Source organism: Erigeron canadensis, chromosome 4, assembly GCF_010389155.1.
Source record: "Erigeron canadensis isolate Cc75 chromosome 4, C_canadensis_v1, whole genome shotgun sequence".
Lineage (NCBI taxonomy): Eukaryota > Viridiplantae > Streptophyta > Magnoliopsida > Asterales > Asteraceae > Erigeron > Erigeron canadensis.
In genome coordinates this window covers 28,567,373-28,581,946 of record NC_057764.1, presented here as the reverse complement: position 1 = coordinate 28,581,946, position 14,574 = coordinate 28,567,373, and the positions used below count along the sequence as shown (strand labels likewise).

Genomic DNA, 14,574 nt, shown 5'->3' with positions numbered 1-14,574 from the left:
TATTAGTTGGATTGGATGTAGGGACTAAAAATATGTGGGAGTTTCAAAGACCGGTGGCGAAAATTAAGTTGCTCTACCAGTGAGGTATTATCTTGTTCCAGGTCAACTTTTAATAAAACATGTGTAAGAGAATAATGACTTAAGGATAAAGAAAAGAATTCAAAGTCTTTAGTACCAAAAACTTTCAGAGGCTCATAACCATAAGATATATGTTATAAACAACAGTTACAAAAATGTTGAGGAAAGTAAGAACCATTAGTCACCTTTTAAAATTATTCATACCAAAAATTAAATTCAAATCAATATATAAAGATACATAAGTATGTTTATCATATTATTACCTCTAATTAGATAGAAACTCGTTTTATAACCTTAATAGATAAACATATTTTTGATAAACATATCTATTAAAGAATGTTATCATATTATTAACTCTAACTAGGTAAGAACTCAGTTTTTAAAAATCTTATTAGATATGTTTATCAAAAGTATGTTTATCATATTACAAAATTATGAGCCTCTGAAAGTTTTAGGTCCTAAAGTCTTTGACTTCTCTTCTTTACCTTTTAAGTCTTTATTGTTGCACACACGTTTTATTAATAATTGACCTGAAACAAGATAATACCTTATGGGTAAAGCAACTTTGTTTTCGCCATCAGGCTTTGCAACTCCTACAAATTTAGTCCATACATCCGATCCAATTAATACACCTGGTTGGAAGGCATAAATCTTCTTTAGCTCTTTCAGAAGACTTAAGGACATCATTTACTTCATTTATGAAATGAGAGAACTTAAATAAGTTTTTCAAACCGTGAGTCAACCACATATAGATATCAAATTGGAATGTTACAATAACAATCGTGTGCTTTTATTTAAAATGGGTACCAAGTAATAATAGAAAATGAAAATTATTAGACAGAGATCTTCTAAAGTTGATTTTAACTTTATAGGTAAAGTTGAATGATTTTGGTCTTTGGATTAAAGTTAATGGTTAAAATTCAAAATTGATTTTTGAATCTTGACCATTGATTTTAATTTAAGGGTAAAATTCCTTCAACTTTACCGATGAAGTTAGAAATCAACTTTAGATGGTGTCAATATAATGTCTGGATGTTAGTTTTTCGTGTTTTCTCCAACATGCTCCTTCTTATTATACACGTTCGTTGATTATATTTTAGGCTAAAATGTATATATAACATTAGCAAAAAGGTTGGTTAGATAATGAAAAAATATAAAACAAAGAAAAATGCTAATATAAAAAGGAATACATGTTAGTTTTTATATATTCTGATTAAAACCCAATCCACAATCATCACATACTAACCCAGCCCAGCCCATCCCAGCCTAAAAACAAGCCCACACTACAATCCTAAAAACCCTACACTCATACACCAAATTAGGGTTTTACCTTATAAATTCCTTACCCTCCTTCCCAAAACACACATAATTCAATATTCTCATAAATCCACCGTCTAACAGGTTAACAATTTTTATTTATCTATTATTTCAATTTTTGTTTACTCGAATTTATATATGGTCTCTGATGATGAATCAACAAATAATAACTTTCGTTCTTCTGATTTAATAAGCATGTTGAAAATATTTTGGAGACCTGAACTGAAGAGATTCTTATATATTTATTTTCATATGTATATAGTATATATATTTATATATTTTCAATTCTTTATATCTATTATGATATTATAGGATAAAAAGCTTCTGATGATGATTCAAAATAATAACTTTCGTTCTTCCGAGATTATTCATGCGGAAACAATTATTGGAGACCTGAACTGAAGAAGCTTATTGTGTTTTTTTTTTATATAAATAGTTTTCATTTTTTTAGGTACAATTTTTTTGTTTTATCGACTGTTTAAATTAGATTGGGGCGAATTTATATATAGTATTCGTAAAACTCAAAATAAATAAATAGTCGAAAAGAGATCCCTTTGGTTTTTCGTAATGGTTGAGCCTTTATTGATTCCCATGGAGAAAAATTAGAAAAGGGACTTGTCATATCCTATCGCCTTGGGTAGCAGAATTTCTGCAATTACCATTTGGGACTGGCCATGAGAAGAACATATATTTATTATTAAAGAAAAACCAATATACTTCTAGTAGTAGGAAGAAACATGCTTCCCCTCATATTCTCCTTTTAGAATGGAGAATGGCGTCGCCCACCCATATGACCCTTTTACAACAAAAAGCATACTGAGTATTTTTGTTTAAAGAAAATATATACAAAAAATTCTAAAATTAAAAAAACCACAAAATTAATGAGTTTTTTCTTCATTATTGTTCCATTAATTCTGGGCATAAATAAGTTTTTGAAGGGCAATAAATGTTAATAATTTAAAAAATATATTATACTTTTAATCTGTAAGTGTGTTTTGTAAAACCTTTGTTTTCATGTTTGAGTACTTGAATCTAAAGGCCACATTTAATTATATTATACTTTGTTTTTTTCCCGGTTAGTCTTGACTACTTGAATCTGAAGGCCACATTTAACTAAATTGTAGTTCAAACTTTAAAGCATGTTTTCTTCTTTTCTGTATATGTTGTTAAGAATGTGTTTGTATTTTAGAAATAATTCTGTGTTTTTGTTGTTAATGATGAGGTACTCTTTGGGTTTTTAAAGCATATGTTTTACTTATTTTTAAGTTATGAGCTAGTCTTAACTTGTAATAAATTTTTAATAGAAGTCAAATTTATATTGCAAAAACCAAAACAAAAAAGTTTTTGTAATGGACAATAATAGGTAGTCTTGACAATGAAGACCTCATAGCCGAAGGTGAAAAAAGAACTACAGTTAGGAAAAATGGTTATTTAACCATTTAAAACCAGGTTTGAACATAACTGTTCTAGCTATTTGTCTAACTGTTGGCCAGTAACCGGTTCAATAATTTTGTGATTGAATCGGTGATAAACTGTTAATTCAATATTTACGACATAATTGAATTGTGAAAAAATTTGGTAATTAAATGCAAAATTTAACTAGTTAAAAGCTTGTTAATTTTTGAATTTGACTATTAAGTTTTCTCAAGTTGAATTACGTCGAAAATTTTGAATTTTTGGTCTATAACCGATTCAAAATGTAGGATTGTCAGACCGGTTAATGACTGGCTGTTTAGCCAATAATCGAACCGGTTATGATCACACTTGGTTTTTGTTTTGCCCGTTTAGGAAACCAATTTATTTTCCTGTCTCCATCAGTGTGTCAACTCTTGATTCTCATGACTACCTGTATCATTACATAAAGACTTTTTTTTTTTTATTACGATGTTATTAATATTAGATCTTAATTTATTATGTAATAAAATCTATTTTATTATTTTTTCTACTAAAAAATTGATATGTATATATATTAAATTTGAGTTTTATATTCAAATATTTTTTTAAATAACGTTCAATTTATATAATAGAACATACTATTAAGATATATATTATCTATTATTCTATCAAAGATATATATTACTTTTATTTATTATGTTAGAATTATTGGTTAAAAATGTAAATTTGTGATAGAAACCTAAAAAAATGTAAGTTAAAGTCAATTTTGAAAATAAAAGTCCTTTAAAAAATTGAGAACCGTGATTGGTGAATAAGTTATTATAGCAACTGTTTTTTAGTAAATTAAATGGTGATAGATGATTATTTTTGCCGTTGTGTTTTTCATGTGAACATTTTTTGTTGTAGAGCAGCAAAGAAATTGGCCTACGTTTAAAAGATAATATAGAGATATTTTTATCATATATAATTATGTTAAATGAAAGTATAGAATACAAAGAAAACTATATTTATTTTTATGAGATTCTACCAATATATATATAACAAGGTCTTAAATTTTTTTATGATGAAACAAAAATCATTAGATGAGTTTAAACTTTTAGTTAGAACTTTTAGATCAATATAATTAGATCATTATCAAATTTATTATTAAGTTAGCACAACATTAGTCCATTTACTTTATGTAATTTGTCAAATATAACAATATGTATTTAATAAAGTTAAAATATATTATTTTAGTTATCTATAAATTTAGAAATATTTTATCAACAAAAATGATTGTTTAAAAGAAAACTTGTGTACGTACGTTCCAATTTATGGTTTTGAATATTTACGGTTTATGGTTTTTACAATTTATGATTTTTTTAATACATTTACATGTTCACCATCCAAGTTTCCATCATTTTTTACTGAGATTTTATGAAAGCTTAACAATCTATTCAATCAATTACATAATATCCAACACTAACAAATATATAGCAACAGTTTTCTAATATCGTATACTGAATGCTAAAATATATATATATATACATATATATCTATATAGGGTAATATTTTGGTGAGAATACTTAAATATATCACTTTAATGCATTAAACGTCTATAAAACTAACATAGTGCATAACTAATTATAATTATTTAAGTGTTTAACAACAAATTGATACATTAAAATCGAAAAAATCACATTTTTTGTTTTGTGCATCCATCTTGGATGCATATTCATCAAAATGATGCATAAAAAAAAAACATGATTTTTTCGATTTTGACGGATCAATGTGTTGTTAAACATTTAAATAATGATAATTAGTTATGCATTATGTTAGTTTTATGAACTTTTAATGCATCAGAATATAATTTTTAAGTGTTCTCACCGTGTTTTTATTTGATTGTCTATATAATATATATATATATATGTTTAAAATTATCCTTAAAATTATAAAGATTACGGGATATATTTCAATCAATATACTATACCCTTAAATCACGTTAATTATATTAACTATCTAACAAATAAACCATTATAAGTGTGACGAGTTGTAAACCTTCAACTAGGGTATATCTAAAATCACATTAGTTAAATAATTTCATGTTTTCCCAGAGGCCACTGTGACTTTCATAATTGGAGCCACATACAATGAACATCTATCTTGGTACCAACTAAATCACTCATAAAATTGTGAGAGTCTAGAGTAATTACCTACATTATTTATATATTTTGAAATGTAATGTTAGTGAAAAAATTATAGATTTTTTCGCAAAAAATAAACATAAAAAAATATCATTGTGGCAATACCCCAGTAGTAGGTGAAGGTTTGGCCTACACGGACCTTGGTTCAAACTTAAAAAAGCAAAGATTTTACATCTATTTAGTTATCGTGATGTTTGACGGACTATTGAGCATTTCATCTTTTGCTAATTGTGATTTAAAAGGGTATTTCGTATCATTATATTTCTTTTATGAACTTCAAGTTAGCAAGTGAATTTTATTGAAATTCACCTAAGTTTATACATAATTATCATGAGATTTTAAAAACCAAAAATATCCAGACTCAGTTGAATAATATACAATTATATGATTATAAAACAAACATTTAAAAAGTATTTATACATTGACTAACTTTAAGCCTTTATAATGGATATACACAACATTTTTAATACTAAGCATAACTAATAAAAACATATTATTGTTCTTAGTTAAAAAAAAATACATAAGTCTATGCATCCCAAAGTTATCGTTCCATTTTCATTTTAATTTATTTAAGTTTTTTTTTTTTTTGAAAAGCAGATTAGATAAATGATTAACACCTTCAGTTTTGTTACGCTCATGTTAGGTTCGAACCTTAACAACGCCTTAGTGCTCCATTATTAACCATATATCCGCATGTCCATTTTGTTAAACTATAATGACACTTATACTTTTTCCAAATAAATATATTTTAAAACTCACTTTAAAACTTAATGATAAAACTATCAATTAATAATATATACTGTGATTATATATTTGTATAATTGTGTCTAATTTTTATTATGAAAATTTATTTTAAATTAGTCGGGATAATATTTAATGACTTTGGTGTAGTTTGGTTATTGTAATAATATGTTGATTTATTGAATAGATATATATTATAGTTTAAGTTAGTAATTTGATATTTGATTTTTTTTTATAAAATATGAAGATAATGTCTTTTTGAGAATTATATAATTAAAAACATCTTTTAGAATGATATATCATTTCACTTGATATATTTATATATAATCTACAATATATGACAGAATCTTAAATTCTTTTATATAAAAGCAAGTATCGCTAGATAAATTCAAAATTTTAGTTACAGCCTTTGTATCAAAATAACCGTATTATTATCAAATTTATTATGTAGTAAACACAATATTAGTTCTTCAACTTTAGATAAAATATATCTCTTTTAAAATAAATATAAGAGATAAAAAGTGTAAATTTATAAGGAAAACATAAAAGTATAGATTAAATATGAAAAACAAAAAAACTGTAAATGAATATGAGAAAAACTATTTCTATAATAATATGTTTAACACACTTTTACTATAACTATTACTATAATTAATAATTAAAGTTATTTAGTTGTAATTATGTTAAATAACATAACTTAGTCACATGTTTAATAACTTAAATTGAAAAAAGTGAAGGTGATGCTGTTAGACACTTAAGTTGGGTGAAATCTTCCTCACATGTTAATTTTTTAATCCATAAAAAAATACGGGGGCCACTTGTTTTTGTATTGTACATTAAATATTAAAAAATTAGCATGTGAGAGATATTTCACACAATTTAGGTGCTTAAAAACATCACCTTCACTTTTTCCTATGTCTATGTCAAGTACACAAGTTGGTTATGACATGTTTAAAATAAGACGAATACTTTAATATGTAAATTTAAATGTAAAAAATATTGGTAAAATCAAATTAAAGGAATATAATTTTGAAACATTGAATGCATATATTGTATTTTATCTATTGTAATATTTTTTTTGTATACAATATTTCTTTATATTGCTTAATCTAACATGTGTTGCTAAAATTATTTTATGGAGATACAAGAACCATTAGAGTAATTAATCATAACCCTTAGATTAACATGATAATGTTATTTCTAATTTATTGTTGAAAAAAATAAAATTAATCTTTATACTTTAATAAATTAAACGAAATGATGTATCTTCTTACAAATATAACATTTAAGTTGTTTCCAATATTAAATTGTAAATTACTGAACTGTTTTTATACATGAAGCAACATCAAATAAATATTAAGGTTTCTATCTATTTAATATTTAGAGAGTTAAAACTTATTAGTAAGATAAAATGATAGAAATATTCTAAAACTCTAAACATTTTATTTAATGTAACTCTAAAACCCTTTAACTCCTAATTGCTCTAAAATTTAATTTTAATATAGTTATAAAGAATAGACTTAATAACGTTATGATCTGGTCTAAGTTTTAAGAACTTCATGAGATAATTTTTATTTATAATCATAATTTTTCAACATCATCTTTTATTTATATTTCAATTTATGATTTTATAAAATGATAACTTCACATTGATTATATATTTTTCTCGCGTATTACGTGGGATAATAATTTAGTTTATAAAAACGTATTACATTAAAAAATAAAAACTTGTAAAAACATTAAAAATTAATTTTAAAGATATACAATCATGTAAATTATAAAAATATTAGTTTTAATAATTATATCATTAAAACATTAATTATTAATGTCTATAACCTTACATAAGAAAATAATAACTTAAATTTATTAAAATAAAATAAAATTTTAAAAAGTTAAATAAGGTTTATGATATTATCATCTAATGGCTCTAATTGAAAGTTTTATCAAACGGTCTAAACTTTTCCAATTATGAATAAAAATTTTTCTTTTATATATATTTAGAGATAAAATATAACCAAAATTATTTATACAAGGTATATTGAAACATCCTAAAACTTTAGGCCAATGAAAATTAATCTTTACTATAGTTTTGACATTAAAATAATTTTCTAGTAATTTATTTTTAAATATAGGTTTAATTTAGTTGAAAACTTTAGCAGATAACATGTATTTTACCTACTTAATTTTCATTTGATGTGTGGCATCATGAAGAGAAGGCAGAACCTAACTTTCTTACTCATGTTTCCACCTATCTTCTTTTTAATCTTTTTTTCTAATAAACTTTCATTCAAGCAATTCCATTTTTAATTCAACCAAAGGAAACTCCTAAATTATGATAATAAATCACACTTTAAGGTTTGAGCATCTAATTTTGGGAGAAATAGAGTGTGTGTGTGGTGGTGGTATGTGGGTTGATTTTCAAGAAGAAAAAAAGGAGAAGAAAAGTGTAATTTTAATCTCAATTTTAGTTTATTTCTTTGAAGGTAAAATTACTTTAACTTAATTTTGATTCTTACTAAATTATCATTTGAAATTAGGGTTCTTGAATTTGAGAAATTGGGGGTTTTCTTTATATTGAGTTAATTACTTTAATACAAGTTAGGATTCTTGAAATCTAATCAATTTAGGGGTTTCTAGTTGGGTGCATGAATATTTTGATGAGTGTTAGTGAAAACAAAATTGGATAGATTATGTCTTTGATTTTGCAACGTGTAAAACATTCCTATACTAGATTATTCACTTGTTGATCACTGAAAATTAAATGTAGGCTTATGTGTTAGCTTGACGTGGCCACTGGAATGGGGTAAAAATATGGAGTAGAACTCTTGTTATGCATTTTTGAATCTAGTAGCGTCATGCGGATCTTTTAGCAAGAATGATTCTATGTTTTTTGAAACGAGGAAAACACATTTTTACAGGTAAAATATTGTGTTGGTCACTGAAGATAAAATGTAGCCTACAAAACTAGTTTGATTTAAAACTTAATTTTAATTCTTAATCGAGTCGAGCCGAGTCGAGATATAAAGTGTCAACACGTAAGGCGAGCTCGAGCTTGAAAATAAAGGTTCGGTCGAGCTCGAGTAGAGTTTCGAGCTTCGAGTTTTACAATCGAGTCAAGCTCGAGCTTGGAATTGTGTTGGCTCAATTACACCCCTAAATATCATATATATCTAATCAATTTAATTAATCTAATAATAGGTCTTTTCCATATAAAAAGTATACCTTTTGAATTTTGTGAAAAGTAAACGGATACCCGCATGATGCGACAACGACGAAAGGTGGTGATTAGCGGCCTAGTTGGTGGTGAGCACGAGGAGAGAGAGGAGGGGGGGGGGGGAATAGGTCTAGGATTTGATATTTTAGAAAATTCAATATTAAGCTATGATATTCCTTTACAAAGTGAAAGAAAAATTTATTGTGGTGTTTATAATAATAACAATACTCATTTAATATAAATAACTATAATTTTAAAGATAAAATTGGTATTTCAAAGGTTGAATGTTTAAATAGAAAAAAAAGGTTCTTTTGCTTTATAAGGTATTATAAATTATAGATATAGATTATAGAAAATACATATTTTTATGAACATGACAACTCATGAAACTACCATCTATAATAATAATAATAATAATAATAATAATAATTATTATTATTATTTTGAAATGCAAAAGTATATTATATTAATAGAATGTAACGCTAGACGCTAGTTGTTAAATAGTACAAAGTACAATTCTAAAATTTTACAATAATTCCTACTCTAGACACTATAACTTAACAACCAAATGAGTAAGACAATTGTAAAACAACGTTAAACGTAGCGGAAAATGATCACTTAAAAAATGTTTCATCCGTAACAGATGGTACCTTTCATTAAAATTTGGTGTTACTAATAGCATCATCATAATAGTCAAAGTAAAATCCAAGTTATGGCATAAACATAAATGTCATCAACACTTCAAGAGACATATATCGTAAATGTAAACAAAGTAGCCAAAACATAGGCTAAGGGAAGTCTAAGCATTCAACAATCTATGCTAGTCTTCTTTATTGCATCTACCCATCTCACCGAGCTAATCCTTTCTTAGCTCAAACCTGCTTATCCTGAAGGACAAAACATTTTCATAAAAACAAGTTTTAGCTAATTAAATTAGCTAAGTAAGATACACACATTTAATAAAACGTTCTTCGTTTTACTTTCATAAAACTTCGTCACATTTTAGATATCAAAACATGGTCACATTACATATCATCCACAAACATCTTAAGATCAACCCATCCTTACCTTTTTCCCACATCCCACCACACTTTGCATCATATTAACATATACTTGCAATGCAAACGTATCATCATATCATATCAACATATACTTGCAACGCAAACGTATCATCATAACATATCAACATATACTTACAACGTATAGTATTTTCATATCATATCATCAAAAGTTAAAGGGAAATCATCTGTTGGTGCATACATGGTTTAATAAAGTTATAACATTTATAAGGCACTCCTTAGTTTTGATGATGATTAAGAACATACCACATGAAGGTAAGTGTTAAATATAATTGATCATACGTATATTCTTACATGCTTCAACATCATTCTAAAAAACGTTTTATAAAGACGCAAAGTAGCACTATCTATAGCGTCGATCAATGTGTGATGTGCCATAACAATTTATAGAATGTGTAAGATGGTATTAATAATGATTTGGGCATACATACGCTAATTCGGAACCAAAAATGATGAAAACGTCAAGTTTGAGTTAAATGTAGCAAGTTGTCGAAAAACCCAGGCACAGCCTCAGTTCAGAGCACGGCTCCAGAGGACGGCCTCATGTCCTGTAAAGGTCGTGCTCCTTCTGTCCAATTCACTAGTTTTTCACCGGGCCATCGTTACACATTTCCGTGAACCCAAACTTGCTCCATAAGCTTATATTGATGTTCTAAGATGTTTACTAGATGTTTACAATTGATGAGATTTACCGAGCACTCGTTACATATGTTCATGACCCGAAACTTGCTCCTAAGTCTTACATTACCATTCTAAGATGTTTGCAATTGTTAAAATCTAAATCTAAACACTTTGAATTCTCACAAAAATTGGAGGCTAGAATTTTTCTAAGTATTAGAGGTCAACAAAAGTCAATGTTAATTAAATGGTCAAAATTGGTCAATATATGGATGAGATCTGATTTATATATGAAGTTTAAGTGGGGTGTAGATTCATTTCCATATCATATCATGTGACTTACCCATTCCCCAAACATCCATACTTGGTAAACATCTAGTTCTCTTTCTTCTATTCTCCTTTTAGTTAAACTTGTAAATGGATGATTCTTTCTTGTGGTGGAGACAATATTGGAGATATACAAGGCCTTTTGTGAAGTTCCAGGTAAGGCACGGCTCTTGTTTGAAGCACGGCTCATGTGCCATTGAGGACGACCTCAGTTAAGAGTCGTCCGGGTCAAACGATCATAAAACACTTTTGAGCTATAAATTGAAGACTTGGTGACTTTGGGAACTCACCTCTTGCATCTACAACTCTTGAAAACATACATTCTTATATCATTGATTATTAGCAAGAGTGTCAAATTTGTAGTGAGGAGATTATGTAGTGAAATAATTGAGAGCTTACAAATTGTGTATTGAATTACACTAGTGAGTGTGATTGTTGTGTATTCTCTTGAAGTGTCAAGAGCTTGTGTTTCCTAGTGGTTAGGAAACTTTATATCTTGAAGTGTCAAGATTATTTGGGTGTAAAATAAACTCTAGTGGTTAGAGTTGGGAAAATTCTTGAAGTGTCAAGAATTGAAGATTTCCTAGTGGTTAGGAATCATTGGTATGTCTTGAAGTGTCAAGACTTGGTAAATTCCTAGTGGTTAGGAATTGTTGGCTCATCTTGAAGTGTCAAGATTGTATTGCGGACTCTCCACCGGTTTTGGTGAAAGACAGTGCTACAAAATCTCGATTGTGTATCGAGGAGTGGATTAAGGCGGATTAGTTAACATCTGACCCCAACCACTATATATCGTGGTGTTCATGTGGTGATATACTTTCTTACCCTTATCTTCTTATTATTGTTCATTATCTTGTTATCATATTTGCTTCACAAGGATTCAATTGGTTGTTATAGCTGCAAGGGTTAACTTCTTTGTTGTTCAAATCATGCAAGTTTTGTAACTAGTAAGTTAAGATTGATTGTTAATCAAAAAGTTTTGTAAACCAAGTTAAAAATCGGGTACAACCTATTTACTCTCCCTCTAGGTTGCACTTACAATTGGTATCATAGCGGGGCTCTACAAATCGATTTTTTTGAAACTATTGATGTTGTTTCAAAAATCGTTTTTAGAGTAAAATGGAAGATTTTAAATTTGGTTTTTCAATGAAAAATCCTCCCATGTTCCTAGATCTTAATTTCTTGCATTGGAAAAATTTTATGATTACTTACTTGAAATCTATTGATTATGATATGGGATGTATTTTAGAAGAAAATGAGTTTGATGAACATAATATAGAAATTAAATCTTTGAACAACAAAGCTTTAACGATCATCCAAGAATCTTTGGTCGGAAGCAAATTAAAGAATTTGATGCTTTATACTTGTGCAAAGAAGTTACGGCATGATTTGGAAGAGATGGAAGGAATGAAGGCAAGTAAAGTTCAAAGTGACGGAAACTCATCTCATGATGACGAACAAAGAAGCTACATGCCTTGTGTGTTTGAATTCTTGTCACAATGATGATGATGATGATGATGATGATGATGATGATGATGATGAGGTATTTTCCGAAACTACTCACTCTTATGAAAATTTAGAAAATGAATATATCAAATTTATTTCTTTGAGTGCTAAAGTTAGTGATAAAAATGGACTCTTAAAATTAGAAAATAAATCACTCAAAGATAAGATTGCAGATCAAAAACATTTGATTGCTATGTTGATGAAAGAAAATAGTGAGCTTAGAAAAGAAAAAATGCAATCATGTTTAACATGTGAGAAACTTGATAAAAGAGATGGTGGGTTGAATATTAAGATTAGGGAGCAAAATTTGGTTAATAATAAGGGTGGAATTGAGTTTGCAAATCAAGCATTAACTAACAAGAAAAATCACTTTATGCTTGTCAAACATGAAATTTCACGTAAGTTGCATAAGATCCCATTTAAATCTAGGACTATATCTAACCCATCTAATATTGTTGAAAAATCCCAAACACCAAACAACCTATATAAAACTTCATTGAAATTTGGTGTTTTCACAAATAGTCAAAAGATGTTGTCGAACAAAAGACCATGGTCGTCAAAGAAGAAAAGAGCTCAGACACGTAAGTTTTATCATAGATATTATAGTAATGAAAACCATATGAGCTTTTACAACTATTGTGAAGAAAATCATATTTACACAAAAAGATCAAGTAAAAGTTTTCACAACAAACGGGTCGTACAAAAATGGCTAAAGGTAGGAGTCTTTGATGCTAACAATCTCAGACCCATGAAAAGATGGGTACCAAATGGATAGCTTGTTTGTTCTTCAAATATAGGTATATGTATCAATCCATACTCAAAAGGGATGAATAAAAAATCAATGATGGTTGCTCACATGAAGATGAAGTGTGGCGAAAAAAAATCACAAGTGACAATATGTGAAGAACGAGCCTAATGATTAACATCGAGCTAAGCAAGCTAAGTCCTCCTTGACTCAATTAATTTTTAGTTTGTGACATTTGTGTTGACCGATATGTTTGTGTGCATTCATGTTGAAATAAATAATTTTGTGTGGTATGTATGTTTAGGGTTGCATTATCTTTAATACGTGTGTGAATTGCATGCATAGGTGTTGAAGTTTGAGTCAATATATACATAAAAAAAAGGAAATTGTGTTAGTTATAATATGCTTATGAAGTAGACAAGATCTGGTGTCTTGAGTTTGAGTTTTAAATCACTAAGATGAATTATAAGCATTTAGCTTAAAAGTGTACAAACTGACTTTCGGGACTACTTTATGGACACATAAAGTTCAATTGATTATGCACTATGGAAAACCAAAGGTTTGATTAGAAAATAAGAAGAATAGGCTTTAAAAATGGATTTGATGTTTAAATATTTGACATTTCTAAAATGGTCGTAAACGATCATAAAAGTGGGTATGGAGAAAGTATTTATTAGAGATGCTAAAAACATTGACCATTGACGTATCATCCCCCAAGATTGATTGAGAATTTCCTATCTCGATATTTTTTTTGTGTTCTATTGGTCTCGTTAAGCTATACTCATGATCACACTTCCAAATGCATATTCAATCAAGAAAAGTGAAGCTTGAAAAGAAAATAAAACGGCCTAATATTTTCATGTTTAAAGTGATCATCTACCATAGGCATACTTGTTTTAGGGTTCCATGTAAACTAAGTGAAAAGTAATATCATTGATGTTCTTGACTAGTCACCTTAAGTGGTAATATTTGGGTTGGAAGTTATTTCGACACAAGTGTGTTAAGTTGACAAGACTTGAGAATTGATTAAGAACTAAAATGTTACAAAACACACATTGCCTTAAAGTTGATAATTGGTGAACATATTTACTTCACCAATAGCTTGAATGTGTGATATTTTGAAAATTTTGAAGATATGCATGATTAGTTATGAAGAAAATCAATAAAACGCACATGTCATGAAAATTACTTTATGTTAGGACATTATGTGAATGTGTGTGTCTATATGTGTTACATCCATGCTAATCTCATAATCCCTGCATGTATCCAAAATGTTTTCTAAAATGATTGAACATGCTTGATTTGGAGGAATAATGATCATTGCAAGAATTGATTAGTTAAAGAATTAACTAAATGACTAAATGGTGAAAA

At 27.8% G+C, this 14,574-nt stretch overlaps 2 non-coding genes across 2 annotated transcripts; both read left to right on the top strand.

Annotated features, from left to right (window-relative positions):
• Positions 1 to 1,536: 1,536 nt before the first annotated feature.
• Positions 1,537 to 1,627, top strand: LOC122598722. Its single transcript, XR_006323711.1, has one exon. It is a non-coding gene; the product is annotated as a small nucleolar RNA Z159/U59 (small nucleolar RNA).
• An 88-nt stretch (positions 1,628 to 1,715) lies between these two features.
• On the top strand, positions 1,716 to 1,803 carry LOC122598721. The gene has a single exon (XR_006323710.1). It is a non-coding gene; the product is annotated as a small nucleolar RNA Z159/U59 (small nucleolar RNA).
• The last annotated feature ends 12,771 nt before the right edge of the window (positions 1,804 to 14,574 follow it).